The sequence below is a fragment of the Mesocricetus auratus genome, unplaced genomic scaffold (assembly GCF_017639785.1).
Source record: "Mesocricetus auratus isolate SY011 unplaced genomic scaffold, BCM_Maur_2.0 Super-Scaffold_100024, whole genome shotgun sequence".
NCBI lineage: Eukaryota > Metazoa > Chordata > Mammalia > Rodentia > Cricetidae > Mesocricetus > Mesocricetus auratus.
Window position 1 is genome coordinate 7,906,364 of NW_024429205.1, and position 25,743 is coordinate 7,932,106.

The 25,743-nt window shown below is 49.1% G+C and overlaps 1 long non-coding RNA gene across 1 annotated transcript; it reads right to left on the bottom strand.

Annotated features, from left to right (window-relative positions):
• Positions 1-11,547: 11,547 nt before the first annotated feature.
• LOC121133776 lies at positions 11,548-25,743 on the bottom strand. The gene is made up of 4 exons (XR_005870754.1): positions 25,645-25,743; positions 13,966-14,043; positions 12,074-12,222; positions 11,548-11,972 (listed from the first exon to the last, which is right to left on the bottom strand). It is a non-coding gene; the product is annotated as an uncharacterized LOC121133776 (long non-coding RNA).

Genomic DNA, 25,743 nt, shown 5'->3' on the forward strand with positions numbered 1-25,743 from the left:
CTTCATGAGTCTTAGAAAGGTTGATATAGACGTCCTGCTTATGGCTGGGCATGCTTGTTCACCCATTCTCATCAATCTGGCAAGTTACGAGTCTCTGCATTTACCACTGCCCACCACAAAGAGAAGCTTCTCTGTCCAAAGGTGGACACAAAGGTAATTATCTGGAAGGCGAGTCAGCAAGAATATTGTGTCTGTTTAACAAACCAGTTGCAATAGCTTTTCTTGCTAGGCCCTATGGCCTCCCCAGCCATGGGCTATTGACAAGATTTACAGGACCAGATGTGAATTCCTTCCTGTGGAGTTGACTTCAAATCCTATGAGAAAGCAGTTTGTTACATACATAACAGTCATGCCACTGTACACCAGTGGGCACATCTTGTCTGACCAGTCAGAAGTATTACATGCAGAGCCCACAGCTAAGTAAGACTGATTGATCGCACCCACCCACTCACCCACCAACATGCTCAGTGACAATATTCTGAAGCTCCTTTCCTTGGCCTTGCTGTGTAGGTAAACTCTCTCTCATGACCTCTGACCCCAGCTGTGCCCAAAGTCAGTCTTTGTAAGCCTCCCTCCTAGCAATTTCAGGCCATCTGAACCCAGTAGAACCCGGGACTTGCTTTGTCACTTCCCACATCTTGACCCAAGGCCAACTCTTCTTTTTTTCTACATGAATTAAAGATTTAATCACAATTTTTAAATGCAAGGCTGTAAAAACACCAGAATAAAATATCAGATTTTTTTATAATCTTGACCTATGAAAAGCCTTCTAAGTAGAGATTTCAAATAAATAAAAAATGACAGAAATAATTAAAGTTTAACAGTTTTCATAGAGCAAAAAAAATCACCACAAAATAAAAAGCAACATCTTAAGAAAAGAATTTAAGAATATTATAGTGAGTGGACTAGTCTCCAGAATTGAAGAGTCCCTATAAAAATAACGATCTTAGTTAACCTCAGCTGTCAATTGGACACAGTCCAGAATTATCTGAAGGACCTTTGACTTGATTAGGTTGGCCTCTGGGCATATCTATGGGGCATTTTCTTGTTGCCAATTGATATGAGAGGGCCCAGTACACTGTGGGCAAACCATCCCCAGAAAGGAGAGCCTGGGCTGTACAGGAAATTTAGCTAAGCATGACCCTCTGAATGAGCCAGCAAGCGGTTTTTCCTTCACGGTCCCTGCCTTTCCTCCTGCCCCTGCTGCTCTCAATGGTGAACTGTTATCAGGATATGTAAGCCCAGTGATTCTCCTTTCCGAGTTGCTTTTGGTTATGGTGTTTATCACAACAAGAGAAAGGCAAACCGAGACACGTTCAAACCCAGTAAGAAGACAATTCCCACAGAAGCAACAGTGTTCTGACTAGTCCAAGGCCAACTCTTGAAGCTTCTACTTTCTGTGTGTAACATTCTGTGTGTGGTGAGAAACCACACACACACACGATCATGCAGCCTCCATGCTCAGCAGAGTTCCCAAGGTGTAAAAACCATTTCAAACCCAGGGCTGCTGAAGGCTGCATGGAACTGAGTAGGCTAGTGAAGGATGCAGGGGACACAACTCAGAGTGCCGCATAGCCACATGGGAAATGTAGCTCTACTGTTGAACCCCACTCTCTTGGCTCCAGGGAGCCCATGACGGGGCTGCACAGAGAGCAAGTTCACTCCGATTTGGTGGAAAACCTGTGGGATGGGGAAGCATTGGAATGCTGTGTGGGATGGGGAAGCATTGGAATGCTGCCGCTTCTGCTGTGTAATCTTTTGTGTATGTGGCGTGTATGTGTGAATGCCGGTGCGTGTGTACCATAGCATCGGAGTGAGGACAACCAGCTGCTTGGGTTGGTCCTTACCAGTCTTGTTTGAGACAGAGTCTCTTGTTTTGCCTGTGTGTCTCAGAGATTCTCCTGTCCCCCACCTCCCATCTCTTGCAGGTACACCAGGATTACAGTTGGTACCAACTTTACTCGGGCCCTAGGAATTCAAACTTGGGTCCTTGTGCTTACACAGTGTGCTGGCTAGTTTATGTCAACTTGACCCGAGCTAAAGTCATCTGAGAGGAGGGAACCTCAGTTAAGAAAAACGCTTCCATGGGATCAAGTTGGAGGCAAGCGTGTAAGGCATTTTCTTAATTTGGGATTGATGAGGGAGGGCCCAGTCCATGGTGGGTGGTATCATCTCTAGGCTGGTGGTCCTGGGTTCTATAAGAAAGCAGGCTGAGCAAGCCATGGGGAGTGGGCTGTAAGCAGCATCCTCCATGACCTCTGCATCAATCAGCTCCTGCCTCCAGGTTCTTCTCCTCCTCAACTTGCTTTTGGTCATGGTGTTATATCAGAGCAATAGAAGCCCTAACTAAGACACACAGCAAGCGATTTTATCCACTGAGCCGTCTCTCCGAATGTGGACTTCAGTCACTTGAGAGCACCATTTCCTGCACCCAACCAGGAACAGGGCCTGAGGGTTGGTCTCTCTGCCAACACTTCCTCTCATCACATTCCCTCTGGGAGTCTCATGTGGGTTTCTTCTTTCTCGGCCTTGGAAGTTACTCAGTGCCTTGTTCTTTCTCCTGAGATGGGTCTCAAAGGCAGGAGAGGGCATGGCGATTTGAAGTGCCCTGTTGAGCCAGCTGGCCTTGTGCCCCTCCTCCTGTTGCCCCACACAAACTGGACAGAAACTGGCATTTTCTGGTATCTTTACAGCATCCCGGGTGTTGTGTTTGTCAGCCAGTCCCCAGGTGGGAAAGGATTTGCAATTCAACACCCTGCTCTTTGCTGGGACCTTGTGACTTGGCCCAGGCTCAGCAAAGGGAAGCAGCTTTGCCTGCTCCCGTGTCGCTAGGCCCAGCCTCCAGCTCCTGAACTGGTGTCCCTGAGGGTCATTTCTCTCCAGACGTTGAATGAGGAGGTGGCTGGCTGGACTCTGCAGGTCTAGCCATGGCAGAGCAGGATCGTATCTGCAGCTCTAAGTGGGAGGCGTCACGGGACAAGGGCTCTGTGGATTCGGCATGGTCATGGGTAAGGCTGCATGTGGCTGTTTGTAGACCACGCGTGCTCTACACATGTGCTGTGTGTTGCTGTGTCCAGGGGGTCCATTCAGGAATGTCCTGCCTTCACGGTATCCAGCCAAGGATCCTGAAAGCTCCTACCCCATGGCTCTATGGAGGCTTGTTTATAAACTGAGGGTGCTGACTCGGGACTCAGACCCTGATTTCTCTGCCCTGATGGAAAATGCTCAGTGTGTGCTTTGACCATGGGCATTTTCAGGTCCCTGCCTCATTGGGGAGGAAGGCAGAGGCATGGGAATGACTCGTGTCTGGCATGGTCACTTACAGCACCGCATATGACCTGGCCTCCTTGGACTCTGAAGCTCTCAGCAATTCTGGCCTGCCTGTGTCAGCTCTCATTCGAAGTCCAGGAAAAGGGGAGGTTGGTCAGATGAAGACCCCAAAGCCCAAACTGGGGGGCTGAGATCACCCCAAATGGCAGTATTGAGGATAGGACCCAGGCTAAAATTTGGGCCTCACTGTCCCCAAAAAGGTTAATGGGTTCGGGTGCAGGACACATATTGTGAGGCTGACCCGAACGGTGCCCCGGATACGCCCGAGGTACTATGCTGGGACCCCGGGTTCGGGGTCTGGACCAGCAGCAGGGAGGGCTCTGCTATTGTGCATCCTCAGGGAGATGCCCTAGAGCACCTGGCACCAGCTAGCTTGCTCGACTCTGTCCTAGGGGCTGCTGTGAAGGGATTCACTGCAGTGCAGTGATGGCAGCCGAGGAGGGAGGTGGCTGGGGATGCTGCATGTGCCCCATTCATCACTTCCCCTCAGGCAGGTATTTCCTGAGAAGACTCACTCTTCTGAAAGTGTTAGGGCAGGCCTAGCCCTGGGGACAGCAGTGACACCGCGCTTTGAGGGTGCAGCCCTGGTGAATCACAGACACCCTGATTAAATGAGCTAGTTTTGTAGTTAGCCAGTCATTAAAGTAGCTTTTATTGTTTCTTTCAGTACAGAGTGTCACTTAAATGTAGCACCTATCCTCATCTGTCTCAGCTGAGGTGTAAGCTTCCTCTTCCTTTGTGGGCAGGGCTGGAGGCCCACCAGACACATTGGTGTCCGCCGGAATGACTGACACTCTGTAGTCCTGAGGTACAGGTCTCACGGTGTCGTCTGGTCCAGCTCAGCTAGCAGGCATCTGAGGAAGCCAACTGTGAAACTGGGACTGTGGTAGACTCTGTCGAACCCTCAAGTTCATGCCCATTGGCTCTGTAACCTGAGGAAACCCTGGTGGGATATCTGTGTTGTGTGTGTGTGTGTGTGTGTGTGTGTGTGTGTGTGTGTGTGTGTGGTGGGGTGGCACACAGGTGTGGTTAGGTAGGTAGGTGTGTGTGTGTGTGTGTGTGTGTGTGTGTGTGTGTGTGTGTGTGAAGTCAGAGATCAACCTCAGGTGTTATTCCTCAGGTGTCATCCGCCTTGTGTTTTGGTCTGGGATTAAGCTGACTGACCAGAAAATCCCCTTGATCTCCATGTCTCTGCTTCCCCAATTGTGTTCACAGGCATGCGTCACCACACCCAGGATTTTTCACAGGGGTCTCACGTGGGGGCTCAAACTCAGGTCCTCCCGCCTGCGAGGCAAGCATCTTACCTACTGACTCGGTTATCTCCCAAGCCCGCCCCTTATGTTTTGACTGTGCTCAGTGTAGACCGTGTAGAACACAAAGGCTGTGAGAGAAAGCTCCTGGAGCATTGCAGAGGCCGAACTTCGTTATAATCAGGGGACAAAAGTCCATCCTCTGTCCCCCTTTAGTCTGTCACTTCCCACACTGTCTCTTGGACTAGATAAACGCTCATTCGCTAAAGAAATTCAACAGGTGGAGTCTGCAGCTGGTCTCTCCTCTGTCTCACCGTAGCCTGGCTTCTCAGAACAGAAGTCTGTGTGTGTGTGTGTGTGTGTGTGTGTGTGTGTGTGTGTGTGTGTGTGTGTGTGTGTGTGTGGAGGGGCAGTGAAGTAGAGTCCACCTTGATGCTGCTGCCGGAGACACACTGCTATTGGCTCCCTGCAAAGGGGGTCGACTCTAAGGTGGGATTTTCTTGAAACCTTGGCTTAGCCCTCTGCCTTCTGGGACAATCTGACTGCTGTTCGGCCCTGCCCCGGCCCTCCTAACCAGCGGGCCCAGTGAAATCAACGTGCCCCTCCGACAGTGGGGGTTCAGCGGGGTCTGGATCAGGATCTCGCATTGAACAAGGGACATGGGACGAGTACCCAGGGTTGTGACGTTAGTAAAGCACAGCAACTGGGACGAAGTCCAGAAACCGAAGCAGAAGCCCAAATGGACGGAGAGACCAAGGGTGCCGTGTGGGAGGCTTCAGAAAGCCTGGTGAGCACACAGGAGAGGCCGGAGCCGCAGCTGCGCTGGCCGGGGGCCCGGGCTCAGCTGGCTGGCTTCTGGGAAGACTTAAAGCAGCCCAGTCACCGTGGGGCTGGGAAAAGGGCAGCTGGCAGAGACGCAAGCCCTGGAGGCACCTGCTCAGTTGGCACCACCCACGTGCAGCGTTGGCCACAGACATTCACAGAGTCTCTGGCCTCTGTTTCAGGGCCATAGGCCCTTCTGGGTCCTGCGTGTGCAGAGCCCAGCAGGGTGGGGAGACGCTAAGCCTGGTCCCTAAAGGAGGTCAGGCCAACTGTGGGTGGGCAGGCTGCCGTCTGCCAGCCACAGGGTTCTTGAGGCCCCGTTCAGGAGTGATTGTCCCCGGCCAGCAGGGCCAGGAAGGCGCCTGTGAGAAGCTGGCTTGAGAGCCAGGCGGAGGAGGGGTTGGATTTCAATAAACAGCAAACAGGGATGGACCCCACTGGGCTGGGAGGTGAGTTTGAGCACAGGCAACGCTTGAGAGTACAGGGTGTTCCCCATCCCAAGCTGTCTGCTCTCAGGGATCCCCCCCCCCCCACAGTTGGGACGTGCACTGTGACATTCATCTTGGCTGGGCACTCAGCCTCTGAAAGACAGAAAGCAGTCATGGGTCAAATATGAGACCCAAAGGGCCAAGGTACAGGAGCCAGAAGGTCTGGCTGGGTTCACATACCAGCTATGGCATTCCTTTGCAGGGTTAGCTTGCTACAGAGCCTCAGTGTCCCCAATTGTAAAGCATTGTTTCCAATATCTGATGATACAAGACTCATGGGAACTCTAGACAATAGTTGTCCTTCACGTTAGCACTGAACCTGGGTATGGTGGCCTGTGGCTATGGGCTGCGAATGTAATAGGGACAAATTGGGGCCTGGGGGGCTGGAGAGGTGGCCAGGGGTTAAAAGCACTTCTTGCTCTTGTAGAGGACCCAGGTCCAATTCCCAGCACCCACATGGTGATTGACAACTACCCATCGCTATTCCAGTTCCAGGGCATTCAGTGTCCTCTTCTGAACTCATTGGTCACCAAGCATGCGTGAGATGCACATACGTACACGCAAGCCACACACAGATAAAAGGAGTAAATGTAAACTTAAAAAAAAAAGTCAGGGCTGGGCATGTACCTTGGTTGGTAGAGTATGTGCTTAGCATGTACAAAGCCCTGGGTTTGAGCCCAAGAACTGCATAAAACAAGGCTCAGTGGTGCATGGATGTAATCCCAGCACTGGGGAGGTAGAGGGAGAAGGGTCAGAGGTGGAAGGCATCATTAACTGCATAGTTAGTTGAAGGTCAAGCTGTGGGACATGAGACTCATGGGACATATATTATAAATTATAATTACATAAAATTGTATTATATACATGCATATATATACATATGTATGCATGCATGCATATTATAACATGTGCTTAGGTGCTGGTCCAACACAGCGCTCTCAGGAGGGCATACACACATGGAGTCATGACCCTACCCTGAGCGTAGACTTCATCCAGACAAGACCTTTAGTCAACCCCAGCTTCTCCTTGGCACTGTGACCTCCTTGCATCCTAGTCACACTTTGACTGGGTCATGCCCTTTTCTCCAGGGAGGTGACCCTTCAGGACCCTAGGCCCAGCCTGCTACTTCAGATCCTGTAGGCTCAGCTGATGTGATTGCAAGAAGACTACAGAGCATGTCTGCTTCTGGGGTGTCGCCTCTTCTTTCCAGACTCCGGGCCAGGGACTGGGGATTCCTTGGGTTGCTTTCTTCAAGGAACTTTGGTTATCGGGAACAAGGCCTGTGTCGGCCCAGAGCTGTCCAGGCTGAGCGCTTGCGTCCCCTGTTCACATGGTCCAAGAGCTTTTGCACTGGGGGTGGGGGGCGTGGTTGGGGGAGGGTCAGAGAGAAAAATTGCAGGAAGTAATGTGCAGAGAGATAATGTGGGGAGGGAGGGATGTCTGGTGACAGCCTTTTACAATGGCTCCTGCTCCAGCACCTAGGGTCCACGCTGGCAAGTATCTGATGAGCATGGGAGTCTTGAGCACCCCCTGCAGGTGGTACCCTGACATCACATGCAGAAAGACTGCCCTTTTCTAAGGCAGTGGTTCTCAACCCTTTAATACAATTCCTCATGTTTTGGTGACCCCAACCGTGAAATTATTTTCGTTGCCACTTCATAACTGTAACTTTGCTACTGTCATGAATCATAATGTAAATATCTGTGTGATGGGGTAAGTTCTTCTGTATATATGTTTATCTTATTGGTTAATGAATAAAACACTGATTGTCTGATTGGCCAGATAGGAAGTAACGTAGCTGGGCAGAAACTTGCCACTAGCTAACCATGGAGGTCTAGAGATCTGTACAGACAGACAGGAAGTGACATAGCTGGGCAGAATCAGGATATAAGCAGGTAAGCCACAGCCTCGTGACAATACATAGATTGATAGAAATGGGTTAATAATTAAGGCAGAGCCAGCCAATAAGAAGCCCTACTCATTGGCCAACAGATTTATAACCAATGTAGCATCTGTGTGTTTATTTGGGACTCAAGGGGCATGGGACCAGCTGGGACAAGAACCTCTTGCGTTGCATCTGTGTTTTGCAGTGGTCTTAGGTGACTCCTGTGAGGGAGTCACGACCCACGGGTTGAGAAACACTGGTCTGGATAGAGAATACAGGGCACCCAGGCTCTGGAGTCCACCGTCCCTGGATTGAAATTCCCGTCTGCTGCCTGTAAACAAAGCCACTGTCCTTGACACAACTGTCCAGAGATGCCATTTCCTTATGGCTGACAGGAAGCAGAGAGCAAAGAAAAGACCCAGGACCTGTTACAACCTTCAAATGCACACTCCCAGTGCCCACTTCTGCCAGGAAGGCCCGCCTCCTGAGACTTCCAGAATACGCCTGTCCTAGCCGGGGTTTCTATTGCTGTGATGAAACACTGTGACCCAAGGCTAGCTGGAGAGGACAGGGTTTGTCTGGCTGACACTTCCATTTTGTAGTTCATCACCAAAGGAAGTCAGGACAGGAACTCAAGCAGGGCAGGAACCTGGAGGCAGCAGCTGATGCAGAGGCCATGGAGGGTGCTGCTGACTGGTTTGCCTTGGGTCACAGCCATGCCCAAGTTCAAGGAGCCGGGTGACCATGGGCTGAAGCCTTGAATGCAGGAGCCAATATAAAGAATCCTCCCTTTCTGTTGTTCGTTCTCAGTGAGGAGAAAAGGAACAGATATGGCCAGTGTAAGGTCTCTTTCCTTCGTGAAATTATCTCAGTAGATGGGTCCCTCCCTCCCAACTTCCCTCCCTTCCTTCCTCCACCCTTCTTTGAGATTAAAAGTGGATAATTTCATGTCTGCCTGAAACAAGACTAATATATGATTGTCTTTCAGTAGGAGAGCCAGGGAGGGCACTGGCTCGGTTGGAAAATGCTGCCCTGTTAAGCAGGAGGACCTGAATTTAGAACCCCAGCATCCACACACACCTTCCATCCCAGGACTCAGGAGGCAGAGGGCAGGCCGACTTTTGTGAGTTCTAGCACATAGTGGGTTCCAGGCTGGCCAAGGCTACACAGTGAGATTCTGTCCCACAAAAGAAAGAAAAACAGAACAAGACAAAAATACCAGAAACCCAAAATAAACAAAGAGCTGGCAGTGTGTGCCTATAATCCAAGTGCTGGAGAGGCGGAGACATCAGATCCCTGGACTGCTGGCCAGGCAGCCCTGCTGAATCCGAGAGCTCCAGACTCAGCGAGAGAACCCGTGCCCAGAATCTGAGGTGGTGAGTGATTGAGGAAGGCACCTTGGCCTCCATTTCTGGGCACTCACACCCGCACACAAATATACATCCGTCAGTAAGGAATAAATATGCCAGACTCTCTCCTCAGTGCTGAAGATGGACCTCCCCGCCCCCCCTCCCCGTGTAAAACAAGGCCCCCATGCCCTTCCAGTGCTTGAGAAAACACAGGCCAGGTGAGGCAAAGGCTCCGAGAGAAGAATAAGCAGAGGAGAGTGACAAAGGACCCACACCGGGAGCACGGTAGAGTTCCTTCTGTCTGTCCACTTGCTTGCTTTCTTGTCAGGTGGCAGCTCGTGATGGACACTTCTATCAAATGAGGTCAGAGCTGCCATTGAGTTTCTACAGTTGCGCACTGCAGAGCACTGATGCAGGGAGCCCTAGGGCCCAAGATCCAAATTGTGCTTGTTGCCATCGGACAAGATGCTCAAGCCAGGTGTCTCCCAGGGAGCTCATCCCTTCTGTGAGGGGTGGCCAGCATTGACAAATAGAAACTGGATACATAAAACGTCTCCAGCTAACAATAGAAGAGTTTCATTGAACCTCTTAAACGAACTCTCATCATCTAAGAATGAGCGGTTTAAATTCAAAGAAGTTCAATATGAAAGAGGCAGGGGAGGGGGCCTAGCTGGTTGGTGCTTTTACCTGATTTGACCTGAGCAGAAATGGAGTTTATTAATAGCCATTTGGTAGACACTTAGCAGTGGACAGTGAGTCGAGATGAGATCAAGTGTCTAGCTTCTATCCAGTTAGAAATGCTCATGGTGTCAGCACATGGGGAAAAAGACAGTGAGTCAGAGTGGATCCAAGTGGTCCACTTGGGAAACGGCATTTTGCAAACATGAGTTTGGGCTCATCTGCTTGCTATCTGTAGCTGATGAGCAACGGTTGAGAATGTATAATGCTAGCTAGCAAACTCTTCAGCTGATTCTGGTTTAAAACAAAACAAAACAACAACAGGGTTAGATTTTGTGCCCTAAACCTTGTGAGGTGCTCAGCACACAGTGCTTAGAACTTAAGTGTTCCCTCAAATGCCTCCTCCTCTACTCCCTGCTCTCATGCCTCCTTCTCTACTTCCCTCCAAGGGACATGGGGCTCTGGGGCTGCCTGGATTGGATCACAGAGGACTGTAGGACAAGACCTGTCCAGGCTCCTTTTCTACGGATGTCTTACTCTGATAAAAGTCACCAGAAAATGAGACTTGGCTCAAATACCTTTTGTTAAATCTCAAGCTATAGAGATGAACACAATTCTGACCCTCCCCTGAGATCTTCAGAATGTACTGCAGTCTGAGAGTGGCTGAAGTCAGGAAGATATGTTATTTGGGGTTATTTGGGGTCAGGGATCAGCTTTTCCTATGTATGTCAATCATAGAGACTTTGTTTGAACTGTGTTGTGGTTTACAAGGAACTTCTGTATGGCGAGGATGGATACTTTGTGCACACTAGATGGCGCTGGAGAGTTGGGGACAACCTCACAGCTGAGTCCCGGAAGGTGTCCGAAGTCCTGTGAGGAAACCCAGCGCTTGGTAGGTGAATGTTGGAGGATCAGGAGTTCAAAGTTACCCTTGACTACATAGCGAGTTTGCAATCAGCCTAGACTACATAAGGTCCTGTCTGTGTCAGAGTGTCATTGTCCAAGAAGGTTCATCAGAGCAAAGCACGGTTTTGTTCTTTTGTCATTTTGGTGCAGAATGTTAGGGCTCCAAATGGAAAGAGAGTAGGTTTTTGTAGGTTGTGGAGAAAGGCTGCTCTGAATGGATGAAGAAATAAATCAAGGTGCGGCTAAGTAATGTGCTTGGATGCTCCGCAACTATCACTTGATCTACCTGGGAAGTGTGTTAGAAACTTCCCAAACAGATCTGCCCACAGGGCACAGACCCAGACTACAGTCTGGCCTCCCTGGAGCTCTCATTCGGGATAGGCCATGCACAGTGGAACCAAACTCTCTGTGATGTGTTATAGGGGTGGAAACATAAAACAGAGTACAGGGACCTGGGGTTCTGAGCAGGAGGGCAGATGGCACTGGCTGCAGCTTCAGGGGAGGGTTCTGAGCAGGAGGGCAGATGGCACCAGTGGCGGCTTCAGGGGAAGATGCTATTTGAGCAATGGCTTGAAGGGGACAGAGGAAATGACATTGAATCTGCGGGCAAGTGTTCCAGATGGAGGAGTTTCTAGGGCCCAGCAGGGATGAACAGGAGACCTGCTATATTTTATATTGTATGGGACATTTGTGCTGTGTATTGCAAAAAGGAATCTGCATGTATGGGTCACGAATAGCTTACCGGGTACACAGTGCTAAAGTTATGAGTTAATTCTGAAGCCTAGGTCACTATGAAAGAGTGCTATGTTGACACCGATGCACTCTAAACATATTGGCCATTTTAGTTTTCCTTACATTTATTTTGGGTGTGGGTGTTACATGCATGGTGGTTCACATGTATGGCAACTTGTGAGAGCTCGATCTCTCCTTCCACCATGTGGGACACAGGGATTGACCTCCGGTCAGCAGGAGCCTATACCCGATGGATCACCTCACTTGTCCCCCAGTCAACATTTTCAAAGTCTCCGAGTCCAGATCTCTAGACAACGAGGGAGACTGAACCCTGGAAGGACTGATGGACTACCCTTGTTTCCACCCTTCCCTACAAAGCCTGCTGGCAAGAGATGAGACGCAAGACAGAACCCGTGCTTTGGAGATTAACCTGACCACCTTCTTGTCTAGTCAGCTCTCTAAGTAAAGACTGTCATTTCTCACTCAGTGTTCTGGTCCATAATCGCCAGCTTGAAGTCCTTAATGTGGCACACTGGGAGAGACAAGGGACCAGGTTAGCACAGTGGTACTGGTGTGTGTAAGTGTTCCTCCAAGGCCTCCCTTTCCCCCATCATATCCTCTGCCCCTCCTTACCTTGGGCGTCTCTGATCCACTCCTTACCCCCAACACACATATATGTGGTTTCCAAGGTCTTAATTTACCAAATGTTGACCTACTCCTGGGAGTAACGGTTTTCTCTGTCTTATAGCTGAGGAATTGGAGGTACACGTTCTGTGGCTTGCCTTTGGAGACACAGAGACAATGGCACCATTTTTTTTTAAACCGGGGCACATTTGAACTATGACTCAGACTCAAAGTAGCCTATATCTTTATGTTATCTGTAAAGAGAACATGGTTGCTGGAGGTAATTACAAAGAACTGGCTTCATCTCTGCTGTCTAGGGCAATGATTCTCAACCTGTGAGTCGCTTGTGACCCCTTTGGGATCAAATGACCATCAGAAATACCAGATACTTGCATTTTGACTCATAACTAGCAAACATACAGTTGTGAAGTGGCAGCAAAAATAACTATGGTTGGGGGTCACCATTACATGAGGAACTGTGTTTCAGGTCACAGCGTTAGGAAGGTTGAGAACCACTGCTCTAGAGGGCCTGTGGGGAATGGGAGCCTGGGTAGAGACGGAGCTGGCCTTGGGAGAGGTCATTTTGATTACAGAGGGAACAAAACAAAACAAAACAGCCAGAATGATGCACTTGGCTCTACAAGTCCCAGGACCCAAAGTCCTCACCAGTGTGTGAGCACCTGGAGGTGATCTTCATCCGTATCACAGCCTTTCCCTCCCTGTCTATCCCGGCTGGGGAACAAGCCCTGCCTCATCATACTCAGAGGGAAATGCGTTCAGCAATGGGTCTCCTGAGGACAGCTCTCAAAGCAAGGAAAACAGGCTTGACTTGTCACACATCTGGGCTTTGGGTGGCTTCTCAGCCCTGACAGACCAGTGGTGGCCTTGCAGTGTTGCTCTATGCCGTACTGACTGTGCCATTATTGTCTCCCAAGCTACGGAAACCTTTTCACCCAGAATACTGCCCAGGTACTGGCTTTTCCGGGTTGTGGGAGTCTGTTTTCATGTAGTTCATCCTCAAATAGAGCAAGACTTAACCAAGGCTGGCAGGGGGAGGGGGACTCTTGACTGCTGGCTGCCTTGGCAGGGACCCAGCTGACTGTGCATAGCCTTATTCATGCTTGGTAACGTCACCATGGCTGTCCCAGGAGGTCAGAGGCTTTTAGAGGAGGAACTGGATGTTCTAGAGGCCAAAGGGCTTTCTCAGAGTTATTTATTTGAAACTTCTCTCCTGATCATAGCTGCTAGAACTGGCTGCCATGCACCTACCTCTTCTAAGAAATACAAGAACAGTCCAGGTACCTCGGGGACAGTGTCTAGGCGCTGATGTCATCATAAACTGATTTCTCCACACTTCACTTTTGAATTGACGACTTAGAGTCACATGTCATAGTTGTCAGTGGCCAGATGCCATGCAGCCACACTGTGACCATTGACTGAATTCTTTCCTCCCACTCTGTAAAGTGCACCGTGTCCTTTAACAGTCTGTAGTTCTGGGCTGGCCTCCCAAAGGGGAGCTTTGTACAGTGTGAGCAAACCTGCTCAGCTAGAATCTGCTGTGCTCTGGAGAAGGTCAAGGCTTTGCATTTGTGAGCAGGAGGCTTGCTGCGAAATCTAGAGTACACTGGTCAATGTCAGGTGCAGGGCGTCAGCCCCTATCATAAGTTCCTACTCTTACTGAGCCCACCTGCTGTGAGGGCACATCTACAGGTACTCCATTTACATGCAAAATGCTGTTACTTCAGTAGCAAGGAAATGGAGTTAACCCAGATACCCATCAACAAAGAATTGATAATGAACTATGGTACATATACACATTTTGTTTTTTGAGACAGGGTCTCACTGTATAACTCTGGCTGTCCTGGAACTCACTATGTAGACCAGGCTGGCCTCGAACTCACAGAGATTGGCCTGCCTCTGCCTCCCGAGTGCTGGGATTAAAGGCGTGTGCCACTGGCTTGCAATGGAGTTTCAGTCACCTATAAAGAAAAGATAAACTGTGAAACTTACAGGTAAAAAATGGATAGAGCTGGAAAATATAAGAAGTGAGGTTAGCCAGGCTCAGGAATATAAACACAGACTATTCTCTCTTGCATGTGTAAACCAGCTTCTGATTTTTATATGTGTATGTAGGAGTGAGTGTGGGTAGCAGCTGGGAAACTAGAGGGGGAAGATGATTTAAAAGAGGCGGGTGGGAGGGTGAAGGAGCTCATGAGATTTGAAAGTGAGGAAAAGGAATATCGGGGTATTAAGAGCAGCTTTTTCTTTGCTAGCCTCTTTGGTTTATCCCCCGCCAGTCGCCTGGGCTCTGCCGCATTGTAGTCCCCAAATAAACACACAGGAGGCTATATTAATTATGAAGCTGTCCGCCTTTGCTTGTTTCTTACTGGCTAGCTCTGACTTAAGTAATTACCCCATAATTGTTAATCTAAGTATGTCTCTTACCGGAGAATAGTTCCGGGCTCCTACCCCATGGCGTTACATGTTGACTCTCCTGTGTTTCTCCTTCCCAGAATCCTCCTGGATTCCTAGTCCCACCCATCTAGATTCCTATTGGCCAACAGTGCTTTATTAACAAATGTACAGGACTTCCCCCATCATTGGGGTAGAGGGACGCAGCCAGGATCAAATCAGGGAGAAGAGAGAAGTGGGGGGAGGGGACTAAGTATGTATAAAAATGCCACAGGGAAACCTGTTACTTTGTATGCCAGTTAAAAACACAACTTCAAATTTAAGAAGATTTAAGGCCAGGGATGATGGCGCAAGCCTTTAATCCCAGCACTCAGGAGGCAGAGGCAGGTGGATCTCTGTGAGTTTGAGGCCAGCCTGGTCTACAGATGGAGTTCCAGTCAGTACAAGCTCCAAAACAATACAGAGAAACCCTGTCTTGAAAAACAAAACAAAACAAAATAAATAAATAAACAAATAAATAATGGGCTGTGTGAATTTCAACTTTCTAAGAACTCCCATGGCTATGCCTGTACCTAGTACTGGATAGGGGCTGTGTCACTAGGGGTGTGGAGTCCATGTGGCATGTGGGATCGAGGTGGCAGAAGAGGAAGCAAGATCTGATCTTTCCATCTGTCCCTGATGGTGGAAAAGTTAGATCGCCTTTCCCACTCTTCAAGCCTGTGACATGGGGACACGCAGCTGCTCTGATGGCGCCGACCTCATGATGCTGTGAGGGTCTAAGTAAGTCTTCAATGCCTTCTGGCCACAAACAGTAGTGATGTCACCCTTGTTCTCTATTCTTCACGTTCATGAGCTGAGGGTCACTAAGCGATGTAGCATGTACCCTGCTCTAAAGAACAAGCTGTGTGAGGCTGGCGGCCACCGTTGGTGCACTCCCAGGCTAGTATGGGGGTGGGAGGAGGGGGCAGGACAGGGAAAGGCTGCGTCCACTTGCAGGAGCTGTGTTCAAAATGACATGAAAACTGAACATGAATCTCGCTGGACAAGCTGGTGTGGCCTGGGGGAAGAGATTTAACTTTGCTGAAACTGTTTCATTAAAGCAAAAACAAACAAAACAAAGAAAGGACCGTGATGGTAACACCCTCAGTGCTTAGAGGATTAACCGAGTTTAATAGAAAAACATGCTGTGCCATTTAACTCCTGCATTAACTGTCATATCTCTCTTACAGCAGAGAAAACAATGTTTGTGATGGGTTAGGGTTGAGCTCGGCTGGTCAAATTCTAGTGTTCTATAGGATAGCAAGCAGCCTGTGTCATTTATAGGGAATCCAGGGCTGATGTGTCTGTTGTGGTTGGCAGAAGTCTGTTTGGCTAGGCTGTCGCCCATGTTGTCCTGTTGAGCTAGCCTCTGCAGTGTCTGGTTACCAGTATACCAATGTCACCTTGCCTGTCTCCACTGAGTTTCACCTTCTTTCTGTGTCAAGGGCTCCAGGAAGCCAGGAGTTTTAATTTAGTTGGAATTTGCTTTAACAAGATGTGCTAGACATGTAGGCATGAACATGAGTGCCGTGAAGAGCAGGAAGTGTAGTGGCACCCTAGGAAGCAGGGCGCCTGGGGTATCATGTAGGGCAGGCAGGGAAGCAGGGGCTGCTTGGGTGGCATTGCAAGCCAGGTAAGTACAGAGATGGTGCCTCCATGGCAGAGAAGAGGTCAGGTCAGACACCCAGACCAGGACCAGCCCTCCTGAATCATCTGGGACAGGGAAGCTGACCTCGTCATGTGATGGTCAATGGAGGTGAAAAGGACAGACAGGAGATTGGAGGCCCAAAGGCGTGAGAGCCTAGAGAGGTGGCAGTTGGAGCATAGGTCCTGACTTGGTTGGTTGGCTTGTGAAAGGCTGCCTCACAGACAGGGTCAGTCCTGGAAGGACATCAGTCCAGCAGAATGTAACCAGACAGGAGGGCTGAGGGTGCAGCTCAGGGATGGTACATGTGTCTAGCATGTGTCTGACATGTGTCTAGCATGTGTGAGACCCTGCCTTCTGCCTCTAGTGCCTCAAAATCCCCAAACCACTCAAATAGATGGAAACATATGAAATGTGAGACTTGCAGAGCATGGTGTCACTTGCATGTAATCCTAGCATGCTGGAGACTGAGGCAGGACAATTACTATACGTTTCAAGACAACTGGGTTGCATTGTAAAATCCTATCTCAAAGAACCCCAAAATAAATTTAAGGAAGACATAGTTCAATCTGCCAGTTATAGTCTCAAAAAAGACAAGCATGTCATCCTTGGCATGGCCTGGCTAGGAATAAACCGTGTGCAATAGGAACCCACAGAGAGTGTGTGGATGGCCAGGAGGAAGGCTGCAGTGAGCCTCCCCTTCCCTCAGTTCCCTTCTGCCTGTCTGTCCCCACCTCCAGAGTCTCTCTCTATAGCATCTGTCTTTGTATGACCCTGTATATCTCTCTTTTCCCTGGCTCCCAACTCTAGCTCTCTAACCCTGTTTCTTGATCTTTACCTATGTTGTTCCATGACTATTCTTCTGTCTTTGTCTCTCTGATTCTCTATCTTTGTCTCTTTTTAATCTGTGTCTCTGTCTGTCTGTCTATCCCTACTGATCCATCTCTTTACCTTTGTATCTATCATCTCTGACTCTGTCTCTGTCTCCTTAGTAACCGCCCCCCCCATGTCACTATGGCACAGACATCTCTTCTTGATAGCCATTCATTCTGACTACACTTCTGTGACCCACCATGGAGTTGATATTTACTAAAGCTGACTCAAGCACTGTGAAAAACCCTTTGGGAATGTCTCCCTGCTGGGGGGACTGGAGTAGGGGTGGCTCTGAGCCAATACTCTTGGGCTTGTCTCCAGGCTTGGAGGCCAGGGCTTTAGGGAGACTGAGGAGGCTGGGATAGCTGCCTGCCAGCTCTGGATCCTAGGCTTGGCCAGTTTCCCAGTCAACCTGACCCCACACAGAAGCATCTGTGTCTGTAAACACGTGGATTCTGCATGGTGCTTTTTGTAAATAGCCAGGAGGGTGAGTGAGTCATGTGATTGATTTCACTCAAGAGAGAGTGTCATTTTGCCATAAACACACACACACACACACACACACACACACACACACACACACACACACACACACACACACTCAGGGCAGGGGTTGGGAGGGGAATCACACCGAGGCCCAAACTGTCCCTACAGACAAGACAGACATTCTTACCCAGACAGGCACAGTCAGTGTCCCTACCACCTTCCAGGTACATGCATGCCACTGTACATAGAAGCACCGAGTCCAAATTGCTGTCCCCTCCTGTGCGCATGCTCCGTTCTGGCTGTTTACTCTTCTGGAACATGTTGCTCCGACACTTCCTGGCTTGCCTATGGGAAAGGCTCTGTTGTTTTGCTAAGTGGACACGGTGTGCCTGGCAGACTTTCTTTCTAAACAACTCTGTTTGTGCCTGTGAGTTAGTGCTGTTCTCAGCTTTGCTGACAAACACTAGTTTTCTTTTTCTTTTTGTGGTGAGCAGTGGTTACTGCTGAGTCAGAACTGATCCTAAATGGGACAACTATATCACCCCCTCCAAGGCTCAGGGAGCATGTAGAAGGGGCAGACATGATGGAAGAGGCCAGTGACATGGCTAGGTGCTGGTGATCTGAATTTGATGAGAGCTGAGTCCTGCAACGTGCCTACTGACCCCAGACACTGTTATGGAGGAGCATCCATACAAACAAAATATAAATGTTTAAAGAAATGTGAGAACTGAGCTGAGCATGGTAGTGCATGCTTTTAATCCCAGTCTTTGGAAGGCAGACAGATAGATCTCCGTGAGTTCAAGGTCAGCCTGCACCACATGGGTGAGACTCTGTCTAACCGGAATGTATAGTCTGGGGGAAGTAGGTGGGAGTAGTGTGGAATGTTGACTTTAGGGCGTGGCGTGGGCTGCTGCAGTCTTGCATGTATAGCAACTGTTTTTACCTGCACAAGACTGGGGGAGGGGGGGACCCATGCAGCCCCACCTCTCACCGAGCATTTATAGGCAAGTGATGGTTGCTCGGCTCAGAAGGAGGGATGTTTTCTTCAATAGTGTAGCCCTAATAAGCTACATGCTCCTGTAACCAATGCCCTACCCGTGCTCCTGCAAACAGCCCCCTCCCATGCTCCTGTAATGAACCCTAATGGAACTCACCGGGTCATTTAAAAAAGGCGTGAAGGTGGAAGGAAGACTCGGAAGGAAGAGAACCAGAATCAGAGGGGCAGGAGGGGAACAAGAGGGAGTAATGAGCTGAGTAGCATCAAAATAAGTTATCTGCATGTACTGAAATGCCACAATGAAACTCAGTATGTATAATCAATATATGCTAATGAAAACATTAAAGATTTAAAAATGTTAACCAAGTAAGAAAGACACAAAGCATTTTTTTTAAAGGAAAAGAAAACTTACTGACTTAAGTCACCACGTTCGTCATAGGGGACATTTCAAGTCTGGAGTGTGTGTGATGATTCTTCTGCCCCTCAGTGTTGGCTGACTCAGTGGTACCTGCCGGCTAGAAGAGCTGGTTTGGAGGAACCCATCTAAGCCTGTGGGGGAAGGGAGCTGGAGGGCCCAGCACTGTGGGGACTGTGGACAGGAGTCATACACAAGCCCCTGAGGGGTGGCTCCTCAGAGCTAGGGCTCTTAACCTGGTAGTCAGCACTTCAAGAAGGAGCATGGCGGAGGCAGAGGAAGGTGCCACAGGGACTCTCACAACCTGGCCTCTGAGGAGATTCGTGTTGTTAAGTCAGTCACTCAAGTGGCTCAGATTTAAAGGCAGGATGGTAAATTCCTGCCTGAGTGCCGTGAGTCTCGAGGAATTTGAGGACATTGTTAATCTAGAATAGATGCACACATGTATGCATGCATGCATGTGCACACAGGCAATATAGTCTGTCACATACACTTACACACATTTACAAACATTCATACACACGTTCCCACAAACGACTCTCACACAGTCTCTCTCTCTCACACACACACACACACACACACACACACACACACACACACACACTTTCTCATGTGTACACAGAGTCTTCAGAGCTCAAGCCTGCCTTCCGTGGCCAGCACACTTCTGGGGTATAGGTAGGCAGGAAGCAGCAGGCCTTGGGATGACCCTGTTGCGTCAGAGGCAGGAGCTGGAAGACTCCCAGTAATTGTCCGTCCCAGGTCTTCATGAATCTCTGAACAGTGATTTCTGCCCTGGGGCTTAAATCCATCATCTTCTGCACCCCTCACTAAATCTAAGGACATCTGGTGTCCCCGGTACAGAGTATCCACAAATTCTGGGGCCACAGGTCACGTTGTGCATACCATTGGCGTCAGACAATATTGGAGCAGGTAGCACCATGCCCCTCACCACACTCCAGGATGGAATTTACTCTGCATCTCACATCTGGAGCCCTCAGCCCTGGGCCCTCCTTTCTGGTGACATTCACTGGGTCTGTTCTGCAGAATGTGCTCAGCCTGGCCGCCCACCTGCAGGAGGTCCTGCAGAAGCCGCTCATATATGTGGACACTGGGTGAGGCCACCCTTCAGCCCTCCCACATGTAGCATGAGGATGTGACTAGGGGAAAACTCCTGGAGCCCAGGTAGAAGCACAAATAGCTGCAGACAGTTACCGAGGGAACTGGACAGACCCCTCCCTTGTAGGGGAGGTGGAAGAATAAGGGCTGTGCTAGCCCCTCCCACAGCCATCTGCTTGGAATACGGATGACATCCTGGATTTGAAGTTACTGGAACCTGGGACTAACCCCAACTCCCCAACCCCAATCTGCTGGTTGTGTAACTTTGGCTAACTCTCTTGACCCTCTGGGCTCCAGTGTCTGTCTCTGAATGTTGAGACAATTACACCTCTGTTCTTCCATTCAGCAATATTTAATGACTACCTACCGTGGCCAGAGGCTTCGGGGCATTAGATGACAAGAATAGGCCATGCTCCTTAGGGAGGAGGCTGTCATTAGCTGAACACGTGTGCAAACCGATGCACATTTGCAAGCCGTGCTAAGTGCTGTGGGGGACCACGCAGGTGTTCCAAGAAGGTGTAGTCCTTGGCGATCGAGGTGAGGAGGCCAAGGTCAGCTTGGCTGAGGAGCGGGCACACTTGGCAGTGTCTCTGCAGCTGAAGTGTGTTCCAGGCAGGAGGCGTGGCCTGTGGGACGCACTGGGCAAGGCTGGGCTTCAGAAGCTGAGTGAGCTGGAGTGTGTTGTAAAGAAGAGTAATGTAGATGGAGGAAAGGTTGCTCCCCTTGATCTTCAATCAGGGGGATTTTTCTGGGGTGATTTAGTGCCCACGATGCCATGATAGCTCGCTCTTGCCCCCTCCAGACTTGACCTGGATGGTTTTCCTTTGTTGGTTTACACAATAGTCTCCTGCAAAGATCTCGGCTGAGAAACACGATCTTAAAATGCTGCAGACACAGCCTACAGAAGTCCGGACTCCTCTGGATCCTTCCCTGGGGGGCCTCCTGTCCCCTTCACTCCTGGGCATGCTGCAGGGTTCTTCACCCACAGGGTCCCTGTGGGGCTTGGGTCTCCATTCCTTGAGTAGCCAGCCTCCTTCTGTGCTTATGCTTGCAGAAGCATTGACTTCCTGCTTCTCCCCCGGATATGGTCGTCAGGTGCGGTCTTTCACTCATGGTGTGGAGCCTTTTCCAGTCTGAGTCCATGCAGGTAGATGACCCACTAGCTTCCTGTTCTGTGCTCTTACTATTCCTTAGGTGTCTTTGTTTTTCAGAGAGTGAAAATGCCTAATGAAAGCTACTTGAGGGCCAAAGGGTTTAAATGATTCACAATTCTGGGTAGCAGTCCATCACTGTGGGAAATCTGAGGCAGCAGGGACATGAAGCTGGTCACGTTACATCATCAGTCAAGAGCAATGAATGCATGCACACGAGTGCTCAACTTGCTTTTTCTATGATTACACAGTCCAGGGTCTCCTGCCTAGGGAATGGTCTCGCCCATAATGGGAAGGTTTTCCCACCTCAGTTAACACAACCAACAGTCCTCCCCCCATGAGCAACTTGATCTAGACAATCTCTGATTGAGAGACTACCTTAGAAGCTGATTCTAGAATCTTCCAAGTTGGTAATTAACAGTAACCATCACACTGGGCATCTCTTGAGGGTCACCTTGGCCGTTTAATATTTTTACTTGCATTTTTTGCTCTCCACGAGTCCTAAGTGACTCATAGAGGAGGATTCCATCTCACCCATCTCTGTGCTCCCAGAACCAAGCCAAGCACAGGACTCTGACAGGCACTCAACAAAAAACAATGCAGAACATCACCAATTCACCAGCAGACCGTCGTCCAACCCAACAAATGCAGGTTGGAAAAGCCAGCTCAGTCAAAGAGGTAGCAAGAGGGGATGGGTAGGGACTTGGGGACTTGGCTATTAGAGCTGTATTAGGTGAGCTCAAATCATGTTGAGACAGTTGAGTGTCGCTTGTCAATTTGATGTAATCTAGAATCCCCTGGGAGATGAGTGGGCTTCTGAGCATACCTGTGAGGGGCTGTCTAGATCACGTGAAATACAATGAGAAGACCCACTTTAACTGCAGGCAGAACCATTTCCTCGGCAGCGGATCCTGTACCTCACAGAGCAGAGAAAGGAGCTGAGCCAGACAGCCTCCATACATTCATTACTCTGTGTTTTGACTATGGACACAATGTAACCAGTTGCTTCAAGTTCCTGCTGCGCCAGCTTCCCACATCAGGATGACTTAAACTGTGAGCTGAAATAGATCCCTTCTCCCTTAAGTTGCTTTGTCAGGGTATTTTATCACTATCATGGGAAAGGAAGCTAATAAAGGCATGCTCTGAGCAAAATTGGAATGTAATTAATTAAAGGCCCTGGACAGCTGGCACAACCTTTACAAAGCTGGGCTAACCACACATAGTGACACACTCTGGGTGGGGCTAATTGAGTCCTTTGTAGAAAAGACATGGTGTGGTTGGTTTGTTTTAGCACGGGCACACTGCGCCGGGATACTGGCATCTGTACCAGGGAACTAGGTTTTGCCCTCCGGGATACTGGCATCTGTACCAGGGAACTAGGTTTTGCCCTTTAGTCTCTGTAGACTCATTCACACAGTGCCCATAGGATCCCCTTGAACAAGATGGCTTTGTGCAGTGACAGATACCCAAGAAACAGGTGTGACTGCACTGAGGTGCTCTCTCCTGATTTCTGGTCCTATTGCCGTCTGCCTGCCTGCCCTTGTGGCTTCACCTGCAGGTTGTGTGTGCTTCGTGTAGGATGATGGGATGGAGAAGGAGGGAAGGAATGGCATTTATGACCATATCACATTCTAGGTACTAAGGAAAGTCACGGTGTGCTGCTTAGTCCTGAATTCTTTTTTAGGCTGAGCTGGAATTCTCTTTGCTAACGTGTTCTGTCCTGTGGTTTTTAGCACAGTTGCTGGTTCTCTAACCCCTACTACTGGCCAATTCTAGAGAGTTCCTATTGTCTCTTTAAAAAAACCCTCTTTTTTGTTGCTAGAGGTTTTGTTTTTTGAGGTTGGATCTTACTCTTATTGTAGTCCAGGCTGTCCTGGAATTCACTATGTAGTGTAAGTGGGCCATAAACTCTCTGTCATCCTCCTGCTTCAACTTTCTGAGTGATAGGATTACAGATGTGAACCAAGACATATGGTTATTGTTCTGTGAGAGAGAGAGAGAGTGTGTGTGTGAGTGTGTGTGTGGTATAGTGTGATTGTAGGTGAATGTGAATATGTATGAGTGTGTGTGAGTATGTGTGTGGTATGTGTATGTGTGAGCGTGAGTGTGAGTGCCCAAATACCCATCAATTCTCATGCAGAATCCATAGGAGGAGCTCTGGTGTCTTCCTCCATCCCTCTTCCCTTTGCTGCCTTGAGGCAGGCTCACTGTTACAGTTGGCCTGAATATCCTCTTTACCCCAGTATTGGGGTATAATATACATAGACACCGCCATGATCACCCTATTTTTTTCTTTAATGTAAAGTGTATTTATTTAAAAAAATACAAAATAAGATACAAGTCTGTCTTTGTTTATGGCTTTTCCTTGTTTTCCTTTACTGAAGTGGGGTGTTCCTCTCTACCTCCTCACGGCTCTGGTCAGACCAGAGTCTTGTGGGGATGGCATGGGGGCAGAGAGTAGGGCTACATCTCTGTTATCATGTGTGGGATCTTTAGGGATCATTCTGGCCACCCCTTGGTCTTTTTCAGTCCTAGAAGTTGAGGGGTACTTGAAGCTTGGTCAAGCTGCATATGGAGAAAAACTTCACTAAAATTGACAAAGTGTCAGGGGCTCATGTTTTGTTCACCCCACCCTTCCCATCCCACAATAAATATAAAACATTAATTTCTCTGACTTTGGCCAAATGGTAGCTTCGGTTTCTGTTACATGGGCATTAATTACACAGCCACAGAGACACCTCTCCCTTAACTGAGAGAAGGGGCTCACCCTATTTTTTAAGTGAGTGCTAGGAATTCAAACTCAGGTCCGCATCTTACACAGCAAATGACCCTAGGCACCGACCCTTCTCCCTAGACCCTGTCTTGGGTTTTTGAGACAGGGTCTCTCACTGGTCTGGATTGCAAACAATTTGGCTAGACTGGCTGACCAGGAAGTCTCTCTTTCCTAGTGCTGGGATTATAAGTTCATGCTGCCATGCTCAATTTTATTATATGGGTTCTAGGGGTCGAACTCAGAGCCTCATGCTTGTCAGCAAACGCTTTGCTAACTGAGTCATGTCCCTAGCCCTCAACATTTATTCTTAGTACTTAAAAACATAAGGACTTTGACATACGAACAGGGCCATGGTTTGCTTACCTTAAAGCTCTAATTAACTTCACATATTTATGTGTATGCATACATATATGTATGTATATATATATATCTTTTATTTTTATGTGGAAGGTGTTCTGCCTGCATGTGTCTGTGCACCACGTTCATGCTGTGAGTGCTCTTGGAGGTCAGAAATGGTGTCAGATCCCCTGTGACTCCAGTTACAGATGGCTGTGAGCTGCCATGTGGGTGCTGGAACTTGAACTCAGGTCCTCTGGATGAGCAGCCAATGCTCTTAACCAGTGAACCATCTCTCCAACCCCTCTAACTTCTAATGTTTTTCATTTTTCAGATTCCAATAATGAGAGACCCTGGATGGATCCGAAACGTGTGGCCTTCAAACATTAACGTGAGTGCAATAGCTCTAAGGTGTCTGTGTAGTTTCATATGTCAAGATTAAATCTTGTCACAGTGCAGCCTCCTGCCATGGGCAAACACAGCCTTCAAAGCGGGAATCCTTCAGTGAATGCGTCCAGAGCACTGTAAGCTGTGCCCAAGCAGCTAATCATTTTGCCTGGTTTCTCTTCTCTCCTCCTCGTTAGTCCACCACCCTCCAGGTACAGATGGGATTGTTACCATCTCCCACATTAACAACCATCCAGAGGCTCCTTAATGGAGGGGGAGAAGGTCCGCATTAACACCCGTGCCCTTGTTTGGCTTTGACAGCCGTCCCTGGCTGTGGTCAGAGGTGTCTGTCTAATAATAGTCTTGGCGGCCACACCTGAGCTTTCCCAGCGTCCTCTGGGTCCTGCTGTGGATTTCTACTTCCTTGTAGCTGGTCCAAGCCGTAGGTCCCACCCTTTCCTGTCCCCTCTAGGATTCTACACCATCCTTGTTCTGTCTGACCCTGGAACTTGTCATTGTGGATCTCCCCCAGACCCCAAATCCAGGAACCTGATGTCCACTCCATCCTCTGACTCTCCTGTCCATTCAAGGCCTCTTGGACTCTCTCCTTAGGTCTCGCTGCAAGCCTCTACTCTGGGAAATGGTTCTGCTACCTCCTGAGTCTTTTTCTTAGCATCTAACCCTTTGTCTTGGTGCTTAGTATAAATTTCAATAGATCACACAACACATTACAGCCCCTGGTTCTTTGGGAGGCTGTTGGACTAGTCCAACGAAGAATCAATTCCTTAGACTTATTTGGCTCTGCTGTGGCTTGTCACCTTGAACTCATAAAACAAAATTAGCGCATTGGCTCTGCCTTCAAAGATCTCAGAGGCTAGAGTGGCTCAGGAGAAAGGTGTAGACTAAAGCCTGCACAGGGCCTTAGAGGTCTAGCGAAGCGAAGTGCTTACCCGAGCAAGGGATTTTATTCTTGAGTGGATCCGGAGGCCCCAGTGGAGCGAGTGAGGAAGGCGGCTGAAGCAGGCAGAGTTCCAGGAACTCTGTGAGGG